This window comes from Pan paniscus, chromosome 4, assembly GCF_029289425.2.
Source record: "Pan paniscus chromosome 4, NHGRI_mPanPan1-v2.0_pri, whole genome shotgun sequence".
NCBI lineage: Eukaryota > Metazoa > Chordata > Mammalia > Primates > Hominidae > Pan > Pan paniscus.
The window spans coordinates 102,218,787-102,233,972 of NC_073253.2; the positions used below are offsets into that span (position 1 = coordinate 102,218,787).

Genomic DNA, 15,186 nt, shown 5'->3' on the forward strand with positions numbered 1-15,186 from the left:
TCCTGTGTCTTCTTTTTGAAACCTGGGGCTGCCTAAGAAAGAGCCATCTGATGACTCAGCTGGAGATATCAAAGAAAGAGGCCCTGAGACCCTATGGAGAAGGAAAAAGGCCCAGTTGTGCTCAAACTTCCACTTGTCCCACCAAAGCACCAAGTGTCTTGGACTCTCTAGACCAGTCCGGTTATCAGTTGATTACCACCAAGTGACCTAGGTCAGTGCACTGTAGAGCATATGATCACCCAACTGAGCACTGCCCAAATTTCTAAACACCAAAATTCTGAGGTATAATAAAATGTTTGCTATTTTAACACACAAAGTTATGAAGTAGTTTTTATATAGCAATATATAACTGGAACAATAAATAGATGAAAATGGTTAACAAAATTGAAGATATATTTAATGTATTTTTAATTAAACTTTGACTTTCCATCCTCAAAGCAAAAGAAAACCCTTTCCTAACAAAGCACTATTTTACTAATGTCAATTTTGATATTCTTTATGAGTATTTTATGACTACTCTACCTACACACAATTAGGCTACTATGTCTCACATCCATTAAATACAGTGTTTCCTTAATGCAAAAAGAAATCAGAAATATTTTAAAATTAAGAAATGATTTCCCCAATGTTTGAATAGTTATTCATATCACTACAATGTCAAAGATTCACAGTGAGCATATTTTATTAGATGACAACCACCTCAAAAATAACGATAGTATTTTTTTAATTATTTTAGTCCCTTTTCATTTTTCAGCCTATAATTCCAATATTTCTGAGACTGAAGATGTGGCAGGCCTCTGGTGGCTTGACTGGCTTGACTAGGCCCCTTTAATAACTTCTGTTTGCTAAGAATGGTGATGTGACATGGGCCTGCATAAAGAAGGCCTCTTTGATATTACCTTTCCATCTCAGTCCGGTGGTGTGACCGAGACTCTTAGCTACATTGCTTTAGGCCTCCTGGCAAGAGAAAACCTGTTTAATTACCTGCCCCAGCTGTACTTACTAAGTGGAATGGTTATTAAATCTGTCTCTCTATTTCACAGTTTCAGTATACAATTTAAATCTATGCCAAGACAAATGGAGGTCATAGATTCTGTAGGAGTAGACAGGACTAAAATCATCATTGTGACAGGTGTCTTAAGAGCATTGTGGTCTAAGGCTCAGCCAACCCTCTGTCCTCTAATATAAAAATAGGAGGTTCTTAGATGCTCTGCCAACTTTGTAACTGCACATAACGTCTCATCATTTAGCCATGTTATTGTCCAGTTCATGTTCAAAGAAGGATAATAATACTTAACCTTTTCTCCTCTTTACCTGCTGACATATCATTTGAGTTATTTGTTCTGAAGTCTAAAGACAAGATAAAATCACCAACTTTGTGATGGTTAATTTTATGTGGCAACTTCACTGGACCATGGGTTGTCCAGATATTTGGCCAAACATTATTCTGGGTGTAACTGTGAGGGTGCTTCTGAATGAGATTAACAATTGAATGGGTAAACTGAGTTAAGCAGATTGCCCTTCTAAATGTAGATGGGCCTCTTCCAATCAGTTGAAGACCTGACTAGAACAAGAGGATGAATAAGGGAGAATTCATTCTCTCTGCCATCTCTGAGCTGGGACATCAGTCTTCTCCTGTTTTTGGACTTGATCTCAGACTGGAACTTACACCATCAGCTCCCCTGTTTCTCTGGCCCTCAGACTTGGACTGGAACTATATCATTGGTTCTCCTGGATCTCCAACTTGCCAACTGTATATCTTGGGACTTCTCAGCCTCCGTAATCACATAGGCCAATCTCAATAAGTAAATAAATATAGATATCTCCTATTGGCTCTATTTCTCTGGAGAACCCTGCATAATATATTTTTGTTTCTCTAATATGCAAACTCTCTTCATCTGCTTCTCAGAGTTTATTGCTATCATAACTTTATTGGCAGAGGAAACCAATGTATATCCTCAGGGAAGACTAAAGTGGCCTGCTTCCGTAATTCCTTCTTTATTATATACAGTAATGCAACTTTTGCATCTTTTACATTCTACCCCATAATATATCCAAGCTTATCATAATATAAAAAATGTTTTAAATTTTTAAACATTTGTTTGTAATAGATTTTTCAGAAAGATTAAATGTGCTTATTTGATAGTTTACCCTTTTGCTTTAAATATTTCCAGCACACTCCTTAGAGGTAAGCACCAGTGTTTGAGAAGTATAATCTAATCTTCACTCATACTTTTCTAAAAATGTTATTTGTCATTTGTAAAAGCCCTTTGTTGTCTAATTTCATAACATCTCTCTCTTTTATGGTTTTATTTATATATTTTAAAAATCATAGGTAAATTAAATTTCATTCTTGGCTGTAGACTTTAACATAATGCTTGTTAAATTTTGCAACCAGAAAGTAAACTAACTTTGTCATTAACTCTACTTTCATCAGTTATTATATGTGTCAACAAAAATGCAAGTTTAATAATGCAGCTAACCATTTTAGACCTTCAATAATTAAAATTTATTTTTATTTTACAATTTTTGCTGTGAATTTTAAAGCAAAATAGTAAGGACCTCACAAGGGCAATTCTTAGGTTAAATGAATAATGCACTAGACCAAGAGAGCTGGCCAGAGGTTTGCTGTATATTCTTTTTACCATATATGCTAGACAGAATTTGATGTGACTCCAAATTATAAAACTGTAAATCATAAAGACAAAGACTTTGTCAATAAGCATTTATAAGGTTAACAAGGGAAAACCTGCCCCCTTTCCTAACCCCACCAAACCATAAAGTTTTTAGTACAGGTAGAACACAAGCCATAAAGCATGCAAATAATGCATTATTATTGGGGTATTCATAAAAGCTTCATAACCAGCTGAGTTGTCTTGAGCAAACCACAAGAGATAATACAAATATTGAACACAATATGATAATTTAAATATGAGTTTATGCTCTTCCTTACTGTAATTTTGCCCAGCTATATGGAAATGTCACAGAGCCTTTGTGTAATCTTTGGGATCCAAATCACGAAACAGAGAATTAATGTGATGGAGGAAAAACACACTTAGAGTTTATTGTGTGTTTGATTCTAAACTCTGTAACTCATTTTCTCTGTTATCTTAGACTCATCATTTCACTCTCTTGATGTCACTTTCTTCATCTAAAAAAATAAAGGGTTTATTCTTGAATGATCATCTGAAAGTTTTCTTCCAACATTCCATGCTCATGGATAGGAAGAATCAATATCATGAAAATGGCCATTGTGCCCAAGGTAATTTACAGATTCAATGTCATCCCCATCAAGCTATCAATGACTTTCTTCACAGAATTGGAAAAAACTACTTTAAAGTTCATATGGAACCAAAAAGAGCCCGCATCGCCAAGACAATCCTAAGCCAAAAGAACAAAGCTGGAGGCATCACGTTACCTGACTTCAAACTATACTACAAGGCTACAGTAACCAAAACAGCATGGTACTGGTACCAAAACAGAGATATAGACCAATGGAACAAAACAGAGCCCTCAGAAATAATACCACATATCTACAACTATCTGATCTTTGACAACCCTGAGAAAAACAAGCAATGGAGAAAGGATTTCCTATTTAATAAACGGTGCTGGGAAAACTGGCTAGCCATATGTAGAAAGCTGAAACTGGATCCCTTCTTTACATCTTATACAAAAATTAATTCAAGATGGATTAAAGACTTAAATGTTAGACCTAAAACCATAAAAACCCTAGAAGAAAATCTAGGCATTACCATTCAGGACATAGGCATGGGCAAGGACTTCATGTCTAAAACACCAAAAGCAATGGCAACAAAAGCCAAAATTGACAAATGGGATCTGATTAAACTAAAGAGCTTCTGCACAGCAAAAGAAACTACCATCAGAGTGAACAGGCAACCTACAAAATGGGAGAAAATTCTTGCAATCTACTCATCTGACAAAGGGCTAATATCCAGAATCCACAAAGAACTCAAACAAATTTACAAGTAAAAAACAACCCCATTGAAAAGTGGGCAAAGGATACGAACAGACACTTCTCAAAAGAAGACATTTATGCAGCCAAAAGACACATGAAAAAATGCTCATCATCACTGGCCATCAGAGAAATGCAAATCAAAACCACAATGAGATACCATCTCACACCAGTTAGAATGGCAATCATTAAAAAGTCAGGAAACAACAGGTTCTGGAGAGGATGTGGAGAAATAGGAACACTTTTACACTGTTGGTGGGACTGTAAACTAGTTCAACCATTGTGGAAGTCATTGTGGCTATTCCTCAGGGATCTAGAACTAGAAATAGCATTTGACCCAGCCATCCCATTACTGGGTATATACCCAAAGGATTATAAATCATGCTGCTATAAAGACACATGCACATATATGTTTACTGTGGCACTATTCACAATAGCAAAGACTTGGTACCAACCCAAATGTCCAACAGTGATAGACTGGATTAAGAAAATGTGGCACATATACACCAAGGAATACTGTGCAGCCATAAAAAAGGATGAGTTCATGTCCTTTGTAGGGACATGAATGAAGCTGGAAACCATCATTCTCAGCAAACTATTGCAAGGACAAAAAACCAAACACCGCATGTTCTCACTCATAGGTGGGAATTGAACAATGAGAACACTTGGACACAGGAAGGGGAATATCATACACTGGGGCCTGTCATGTGGTGTGGGGAGGGGGGAGGGATAGCATTAGGAGATACACCTAATGTAAATGACAAGTTAATGGGTGCAGCACACCAACATGGCACATGTATACATATGTAACAAACCTGCACGTTGTGCACATGTACCCTAGAACTTAAAGTTTAATTAAAAAAAAAAAAAGAAAAAAAGAAAGTTTTCTTCCAAGCTTAGAGTTCTAAAAGTCTCTAACAGTTTCTGTATGATTGGATGGTTTTGAGGATTAAATAACTGATTGTTCTAATTTATGCAAGCTTAGCACAGAGTAAGTTATCACAAAGTGAGTGTTCTGCAGATCTTCCTATGGCTAATTTAGCCCGTCTTATGCTACACAACTTTAAACCATAAAAGGTTAGGCTTACATTATGCTTTCAATGTAATTCACTAGTTGTCATCAATATTTGGTTCTCCTTTCCCTCTGGGCATACTGAAGATTGCATGTTTTAGGCTTCTGTGTAAATCATAAGTTGGATGAAAACACGTGGCTGGTTCTGAAATGTGAGTAGAAGAAATGTACATTACTTCTTGACTGAGGTAGGAAATGACCATGGACAGCTCTCCAGGCTTTTCTCACCCTGTGCTGGGCCATCTTCCTTGCTGCAGGTAAAAAATGGTGACATCTGTGGCGGTCTGGGTCCCTGAGTGCTTTTGTGGGGCAGAGATCGCTCACAATCCTCATGCGGTGTGCACTCCATGAATGAGAAATAAACTTTCTGTGAAACCACTGAAACTTGTAGTTGCTTTTACCGCAACAGAACAGCCTATCCTGAGTAACTTGCTGCTTGCCATTAAAATTAATTCACACTCTTCCTGAGGGGTATATTTAGCGCTATCTTTCTCAGTACCACTCAGATAAAGTTATTTATTCCTTCGCCTTCAAGCTCATCATTAAACCACAAACCAACTTGGTTAATAATATGTTTACCTCCTAAATACCTCCCACATAAGCCCCTTCCTCTCCAATTCCACCATTACTCCCCTAGTCCAGGCCATCATCTATTCTCACCAGATTATTGCTATAGCCTCCTGGCTAGTCTCTCTGCCTCCAGATGACCCCACTCAGATCTCTCTTCATTTTACCTGTGGTTAAATCTACAGGGCAACATTGTCTTACCAGCCTCCTTTAAAAAAACCTTTCAAATGTCAAGAGTCAAAACCTAGCAGTATGACATCTATGTCCTTCCATGACTTGGCCTGTTAATCTCTCTACTTTTATTTCCTACCATTCTTTGCCTGGAAAGATAACGTAAAGCAAATATTGAGTTAACTTTAGTTCCATGCCGTGCCACGCTGATTCATGCCTCTGGCATTGCTCAGACTATCTCATCTAGCTAGAATGACCTCCCATTCAATCTCCATCTGCTTCATTGCTGCTCATTCTTCAAGATGCAGGTCTTAAACTTCACCCTTGAGGTGCCAGGCTGTGTTGTGCCCCTGTATGTTGCTACACTTACTCTGTGTATACTGCTAAGCCTGCTGTTATTCTGGCATAAAGAAATTGTCTCTTTTACGTATTAGATCCAGAACATCTAGAGGCAAGGCTATGTGCATCCTATATCTATGGCATATTTCCCACCTGATAACACAATGCCTACTAGTGCTCTGTAAATGTTGAGTGAACATTCCTTGTCTGAGGGTCACTACTCCTAGTACCCTAAACTTTCATTCTGCCCCCTGCTTCAGCCTTTATTTGCCCCTACTTTTGACATCACATTGCCTTCTCAATAGCACTCCTTCTGATTGTGCTTCCAAGTCCAGTTCCCCTGCTGAGAAGGAAGCCCTGCCATAGCCATGCCCCTCAACATGGGCTAACCTTGCCTTGTTCTTGTGAATTCCCTTTCGTTTGGCTAAACTCTCTCCCAATAAGAGGAGGAACCCTACCATGCTAAGAGAAGGAACCCTATCATGAACAAACGGATCACTTGTGATTCACGATGCAGCCCTCCTTCTGATAAGTATTGCCCTTTTCTTAGGCCTTCCTTCCCTACTCCACCTCCTGGATTGAACTTTTCATATCTAGCTCTAGTCCAAATCAGGCCTAAAAGACCATAGTTCTAGCATCTGTTTTTCAAAGTGAATCACTCTCCTGCAACAGGGACAACCGTTTTGCAGCTTCTACTTGAGCTTCAGCACCCTACAAAATACTTTTTACAAAGTACTTAGCAGGTTGGAGGCCCAGTTCTCAAATATTTTTCCATGATTTTTGAGGGAAGGAGCAGGAAACAAAATTCATATATATGTGAAAATTTTAAGAAAAAAATGTCAGTTTGGTTGTAGGTGATATGACGATGTGGTCCAGATTAAAAAGAAAGTTTTCAAAGCAGTGAAACACCAGTGTGTAGAGAAATTGAGACCAACTGCAATAGTATCTGCATCATACTTTTTCAAATAAATGTCTTCTTTAATCTGGACAATGTCATTATTTTCAGCTATTTCACACTAAAAATTTTATAAAGAGGAAATGGAAATTTTATAATTATAATTTTATAATTGAAATAAATTTATAATTAATTTTGTAATTATCGTTCATTTTCCAGAAAGAAAGCCAAAGACATCCAGTCACCATTGCTGCTACTGAGAAATGTCTGTGATGTTCTCAAGGATCACTGAGTGTGTTCTCTATGGTTGAAGTTAGAGTCCGTGTTTTAGGGTTCACCTGGAGCCCTTTCCTGAAACTAATATATTCCTCATCTGCACTTCATCAGCAACCATTCATGAAAGAAAGAGACACTGGCCAGTATCAGGACTGCAAAAACAAATGCAAAAGCCCCAATTTCATGAACAGTAAACCTCTAAGGCTCAAAAGGGCCCTAACTTTGTTTAATGCTCTGTTGTCAACCTCTTGAAAATCTTAAAAATTTTGTACAAGGGACCCACATTTTCATTGTGCATTGAGTCATACAAATTAGTTCATCTTGGCTGAAGCAGTGATTATGAGTTTCTCCTGACACCTCCCATTAAAGTGTCATCAACCATTCACAAGTATCTTATAGCATATGAATCTGGGGGTATATGTGAAAAGTGAGAGAGTTAATTCTTCCTTACCTATTTTCCTTGACCTTTCCAAAACTGCTAGGAATTATGTAAGAGCTCGATAAAAAGAAAAAAAATGACCCAGGAAACATAGCTGTGCTCATCAATATAATCTATGATAAATATGAAGCCTTATGTGCTATTAAAACATTTAATTAGGAAAAAAAGACAATTTCTAAGCTCAAAGATTCCTCCTGCTTAGAAAACCTACAGATGAAAAATTAAGCAATCATCTCGACAGCGGTTAATGTGCTCCTCTTCCTTTGTAATCATAACTGCAAGTGTTGTTAAAATTTTAGTTATTATACCAACATAAAATTAAATTTAAACTATTTTATTTATAGTTCAGCAAACTGCAACCCAGTTAAGAATTGTTGCATTGTAAAAAGTTGTACCTTTTTTAAAATAATTCATTGAGCCTTCCTTTTAGTAGCCTGGATCAGAACAATTCCATTTGTTATTCATTCAGATTCACGTAAATGTTCCACAGTGTTTTACCATTAAAGGACTCTTAAAATGAACAGCAATATTTGCTTCTCTCCTTTTCTAAGCAACTCTTTATTTCATGTATTATTTGAAGAAGGTTGTTATGATCAGCAGACAGGAACTAGTGAAAACATAATTTTTAAATCTCAAATGGTAATCATTTTCAGTCTTGTAAAGACTGCTAGCCTTAATTAATGTCTCCAGTATGAAGTGAACTGTTATGTCTGAAGAGAAGCTTTCTTTAATCTTTCTTATACTCTGAGGATCTAAGTATGATTAAGAACTTAATTCAAAACATGACACAACTAACATATTCATTCATTCACATAGTCACTGACTCGAAAAGTACTAGTTTAGTTGTTGCTATGTGCAAAGCATTGACCTTAAATATAGGAGATATGAAGACAGTTAAAAACAGACATGATTCCTAATCTAGAGTACAAATCTAGTGGAAGATATAGCACTTAGTAAAGTAATGATAAAAATGAAAGCAAATCTCATCTGTGGAAAGTAAAAGAGAGAGGTCCTCAGTGCTAGGAAACATATAGAGGAAGTCAGATGGTATCTAAAGTAACATACTGAGTGGTGATCAATAGTTTAATATCTAGATGTAAGATATTTCTATAAATTAGTAAAATAAAGATTAAATAACTCCATATAATATTGAGTAGAATAGTTGAATAGGCAGTTCACAAAAAAAGAATATTTTTTTATCAAAACAATTTCAAAATTAATAAATAAAATATGCAAAATACCAAACCTCATTTGTGATCAAGGAAATGCAAATAAAAACATACATATACCATATATTGACATGACCAAGTTTTGGGAAGCAAGTAGAAAAATGGAAGCTCCCACTGTAGGTGGAGGGTGAATTGGTAAATCTATATTAGAGAGGAATTTGACAATATCTTTTAAAATTGACAATGTTTAAGCCCTCAACCCAGCTCTAGTACTCATAGGTATGTGTCCTCGGAAAACTTGAGCATAAGCAAATTATAGAACAATGTTCACTGAAGCATTATTTATAATATAGAGAAGATAATGATAATTAAATTATGCCATAATCATGTAATACATGGCAATTAAAGAAAATAAACTGAGTCAACATGCATAAGTCTACAAAAGACATAATGTTAAAGTAGCTGACTTTATGTAAACTTTATGAATCCATGCATACAAATTGCAAATATTGTGAAATATTATATTCTTACACGCATTCAGTGATCTTTCACTATCCAAATTTTTGCTATTCAAATTTAGGAATTGATGAGATCTGGTACATTTCTTTATAAATCTCTCTCTGTCTAAACTGTCATTACTTGCTATTTGAAATTCAGAAACCAAATAGATTTAGATAATATGCTATTCTTTGCTCCATAACCCTGTATCCAAATTCAGATAGAGATTATAATTGCATAGAGAGGGGAACTTTTCATACAAAATAATTGATGGGAACCTGCTAGATTCAAAACAGTGGTTGATTTCTGGTTAGGAGGGAAGATAATGAAATAATAACTTTGTAACTCTCAATGTTTCTGTAATACACTCAATGTTTTTAAAAATTCCGGAACAATTTACCAAAATGTTTAATTTGATAAACAATGTGTAAATGACATTTGTGTTATTATATATATATATATATATATATAATTTCTTTATGTTTAAAATAATTTAGAATTTGCAAAAAAACTGTAATGAAATCATTCGGATATGAGGTGAGTTAAGAATATTGCAGATGGAATAGCATACGCAAAGACTTGTGGCAGGACAGAACATGGCACATGCAAGAAACTTAACCAATTCCTCTGCTACTGAGGGGAGAGACCATTGAGGGCAGGGATGTGAAAGGGTTCTAGGGCCTATTAGGATCTGATGGCGTCATTCTAAGAGCAAAGTGAAACCAGTAGAGAACCTCAGATATGTGTCTATGGAGGTTAGGGATAGTAATAAGATTTACATTTTAAAAAGATTTAGTATCATTGCAGTGTGAGAAATGAATTAGAATGGAGCCAGGGGGAGTGACTGATTGTTTGAAAGGCATTGCAGTACTCCAGATGATTAAGAAAAATAATGAGCAGGACATATAAAATTAGAATAAAAAACTGAATAAGATATAGATGTCAAGCTTGACACCCTAATATACTTACTGGAAGATGAAGAGAATTACACAAAAAGTAAATGAGTCTGATCAACAGATTTGAGTATTCTTGAATCTAAAGTGGGAAATCATTACCAAAAATAATCATTGGAGCATATTATCAGTCCCTTAATCTCAAAAGGAAAGATATAGTATAAGGTAATGCCTTCTGCCTAGAAGATCTGAACCAGAAAGTATCAGCTGATAATTATTATACTGTTTTATTTATATCTCTATGGACTCCAAAATAAAGAAATGTCTGATCTTAGAGGTATTGGATCTTATCACTGAAGTCTCAAATCAAATATCACCTCCTCTAAGAGATTTCTTTGACTACTCCTCGTATAACACCAACTTCATATTTGCTCTATGAAATCAACACATGTAATAATCTCGACCCCCTAGTAGAATACAAGTTCTGTGAGGGCAGGATCATCATGTGTTTTTAAATGCTCCACCTCAGTACCTAGAGCAGAGTAAGTGCTAAATAAATACCTGTAAAATGTATGAGTGAATAATTTCATAGGTGCAAGAGAAGAGAGAATAACAGAAAGATTTCACTTATCGATGCCCCTAAATTTTGAGAAAAACTAAACAAAAACAAAGGTAGAGAAAAAGGCTGAGTAATGCCTTTCAATATATTTATAGATTCTTTCCTCAAAAGAGCTCACCTTTTCAGAGATAACAGCCTTATTATCCATTACACATCAATGTGTACATTGGCATTCAGTATGGAAATTCCATATGCATGTAGTCCATTTCATAAATTTTGGTGTCATGCTCTACAATTAATAAATATTTAGTACCACCATTGTCTACTTCAAAAGCTGAGGAGCACATTTTAGGCTCCTCGGGAGACATAAATATTTCATGTTAAGCATTCTATGTGACAAGTACAAAATATAACAACAAAATTTAACAGGCGGAGCACATTTAACATAATCAATCATGTCCTAAGAGAAGTATTACAAATAAAATGGATGAGTTCAACATTTCTGGGTCAAATATAATTGCTACTGTGCACTTACATATTTGCTAACAGTAGGGTAAATAGAAACAGAAGGTCTAAAACATATTTTAATAAAATACAACACTGTATGTGAAGATAAAATTATTAAATTTATCATATCATGCATATTGAGAAGTAATTTTTTTAAAGAGTAGGCTCAATCAAAGTATCTGAATAATTGCTAAGTATAACCACACATTCAGAAATTCCCTACTGGTCAATAAAAGCCCCAAATTTACAGATTTCTTGATGTGTTGTCAGAAGGAATATATATGCAGTAATATATAACCCCAAAATCTCAGTGGTTTGATACAACAAAAGTTTATTCCTCATACATGTTAAGTCCATATGGGTCCAGACCGCTTCCTAGGGCACCTGTCCTCCATGTAGTAACTCAGGGATCCACAATGTTTAATCCTATAATTCTGACATCTCAGAAAATAGTGTCAATAATTCCCACATGCGAGGAAAGAAAAATACTAGCTGATCACTAAAAGGCTTTTAATTTCATTAGCCTGGCAGTGGTATACATCACTTAAACACACATTTGATTGGCCAGAACTAATTTTGCATGATCCTGCTTAACTGCAAGGTGTTGGAAAATGTAACTTTTTGTGTGCTTAGGGAAAAAAGTGAGAACCACGCTTGATTTTTTTTAAACTCTAAAACTCTTCATAATTAGAATAATAACATATACAAAACCATCACAGATTAAGCCAAATAGATTTCCCATTTAAAATATATATTCTGTATAATCAGGGAAAATTATCATTCAAGAGTTTACAGAATACAGATGGTAAGAAACAGTCCTAACATCTAATTTGATGTATGATAGAATTTAGTTGGCAGATGTGGGAATTACTTTCCAAAAGAACATTTGGTCAGCATCAAATTGTAACCATATAAGCAGACTTTTACTCTGTGGCACAACTAAATCAATCTTCAGCACAAATTTTTAACATCACTCATTGAGTCCAAGAGGAAATTTCCAGTGAGATGTAGAAAGACAATCAAGAAAAAGATCTCAGGGGTAGAACTCAAGCTATCATATTATTAAATATACTAAATGAAGTTAGATTTTAAAAAACAAGTTTATTAAAGCAATGAAAAGGAAAATTAATTTGACAAATCCAAAATAGATTCTAGGGATTAGACATATCTCTATTTTCAACATTATTTTCTGTCTTTAAAATGCATTTTCTCCTCAAATATCCTCAGAAAGTTTTAAAAATTGGTAATAATTCTTCAATTTTTCATCAGAAAAAAAGGAATCCTTAGCAAACATTAAACATAACTGTAGAGCAGAAAATTCAAATTGCAGAAATATATCCAGAAAGTGACTCAAGTATTTATTTCACTTTTATATTTTAATCTGAACATTTAATTTGAGCTTGTGATATTAATGAATTCCAAAATACAGATACCATGTTTATTCTTTTCACTTAAAAACTAACCATTTTTAGAGTAGAGTAAATGTTACTAATTTTACAATTCTCCATTTAAAATACACTTTTATTTTTATAATACTTTTCAAAATATTATATTTCTGCACATTTAAACCTGCTCAATGAATTTATCTGATGCATGTTTTCATGTTGATGATATTAATTACAATTTACTGGCCAGGCATGGTAGCTCATGCCGATAATCCCAGCACTGTGGGACACTGAGGTGGGAAGATCACTTGATACCAGGAGTTTGAGACCAGCCTGGGTAACACAGCAAGACACTCTTCTGTATTCTAAAAAATGAAATAAAATTTTAAAAAATGACAAATTATGGCTCTCTGACCTTTTCCAACAATTATTGTCTCAGTTTTGCTTTCTACTACATTCCCAGTAGACATGTGAGAATAAACTGTGCTCTCTTGGAATGAGGTGGTTTGAATAATATTACTTTAACAAATCTATTGATCAGACAATGAAAATTTGAGAAAAAGCACTTGCAGTGGTTTTTGAACCATTCAAATAGAGAAGACAAACTATACAAAAAAGCATACAAAACACAAATAAAAATAATAATAGACAATAAAGTTTAGTTGATAATAAGTGTACATATAATCCTGTAGAGAATACACAACTTTTTAGTCACATGAAACAATTTTTAAGATGTATTATTTATTTGTCACAAAGAAAAACCTCAGTGAATCCAAACAATACAAAGCATGTGAACACAATGTTTATACTACAATGCAGTAGGTCTAGAGGTTAATAACACAAATATAGATGAAGAATAAGAAAATGAAACCACAAAATCATATTTAATTCACCTACCCAACCAATTAGCAATATAATGAAAGTAATATATTCATATACTATTCATAAATACAATAGTTTCTAACATTTTAACAGAAGATATTAAAATAAATGGGAGAATAATTGGGGAAGATTTTTAAATTTATAAATGTTTGGTGTCCATGAGATTATATATTAATATTTTATATACTAATCTAATGGATTTTCTGAAAAAAATAGAATTCCCATAATTATCTCAAGAATTAGAAAATCAAATCAAATCCGACCAATGACAATAAATGAAGTAGAAAAACTAAGAGATAAATATCTCTAAAATAATATCTTGTCTCTACAACTTACTGGTAAATTCACACAAACATTGAACATTGGATATTTCTCACCCCTTACAATCTCTTTTAGAAGATATAGTTGGATTAAATTTTATGTATTCCTCATGACATAAAAAATAGACAAAGTTAGCACCAAGAAAATGTTACAGAACATAAATCATATTTTAAAATCCCAAGTGGAATTGAGTTTATTAACTTATTAAAAATTAATCCACCACAGACAAATAGTTTCTCCCAGAAATGCTAAAATATTTTTGTATATATCATAACACTAATTAGCCCTAAATGAAAAAGTATATGATCATCTCGTAAGATGCCCAAAAGTTATCTGATGAAACTTAACCATCATTCCGGGAAAGACTTAAAAGAACAATAGATGAGCACTCCCTGAAAAACGCTATAGAATGAACAAACCACTATACACTTATGGACAAGTATTAGAGGCATTTTCAATAGTATGTTTTTTAAAGTATCATAATAAGTGTGCCTACTGTGCTAATTACTTTTTAACCTCATTCTAGCCAATGCAATAAGACAAGAAACAAAAGATGTAAAGATTGTAAAGTCAAAATTATCATTATGTTTAAGATTGACAGTCTATCTAGAAAACCAAAGAAAAAATACTAAAATACAATTAGACTTTAAAAACAAACTTATTAAGGTAATGAATACAAAAACTAATTTACAAATCCAAAATACATCTAATAAACTAGGAGTAACAATTCAAAAAATATAATTAAGAAGAAAACTAAAAAATAGAAAATGAACAAAAATATGCAAATAACATATAGAGAAAAATATCAAATTTTTCTAAGAAATATAAAACCAGGTTTGACTATATAAAGAGATACAGAAATTGCTAGATGCGAATAATGAGTGTTATGAATATGGTAATTTCCTCAAATTTAACATAATTCCAATTAAAATCCACATTAAATCAGTTTGAATTTGATAAAAATCACATTTTACAAAATGATTATGTAAAACAGAAGAATTTTGAAAAAACAAGTCATAAAAGGAAATAGGGATCAAATTAGATTCCCATGAATTCATCCACATATCTCATAAAAAGAATGTAGTTAAAGCTTATAATTAAAATGGGCCTGGCAAGCCAACCAAAAAATGTTCTAAGATCTTCTAATTCATCCATTTTGTATCAACTTGGTTGTTTAAAGAGAAGCATTAACAAAATAGCATGCAATGAAGAGAAACAGGTTTAGAATTTCATTAATATA

At 33.9% G+C, this 15,186-nt stretch overlaps 1 long non-coding RNA gene across 1 annotated transcript in view; it reads right to left on the reverse strand.

The window, feature by feature from the left end:
• The window catches only part of LOC134730395 (uncharacterized), a 200,037-nt gene that overhangs the window by 122,266 nt on the left and 62,585 nt on the right, over nt 1-15,186 (reverse strand). The window lies entirely within an intron of this gene.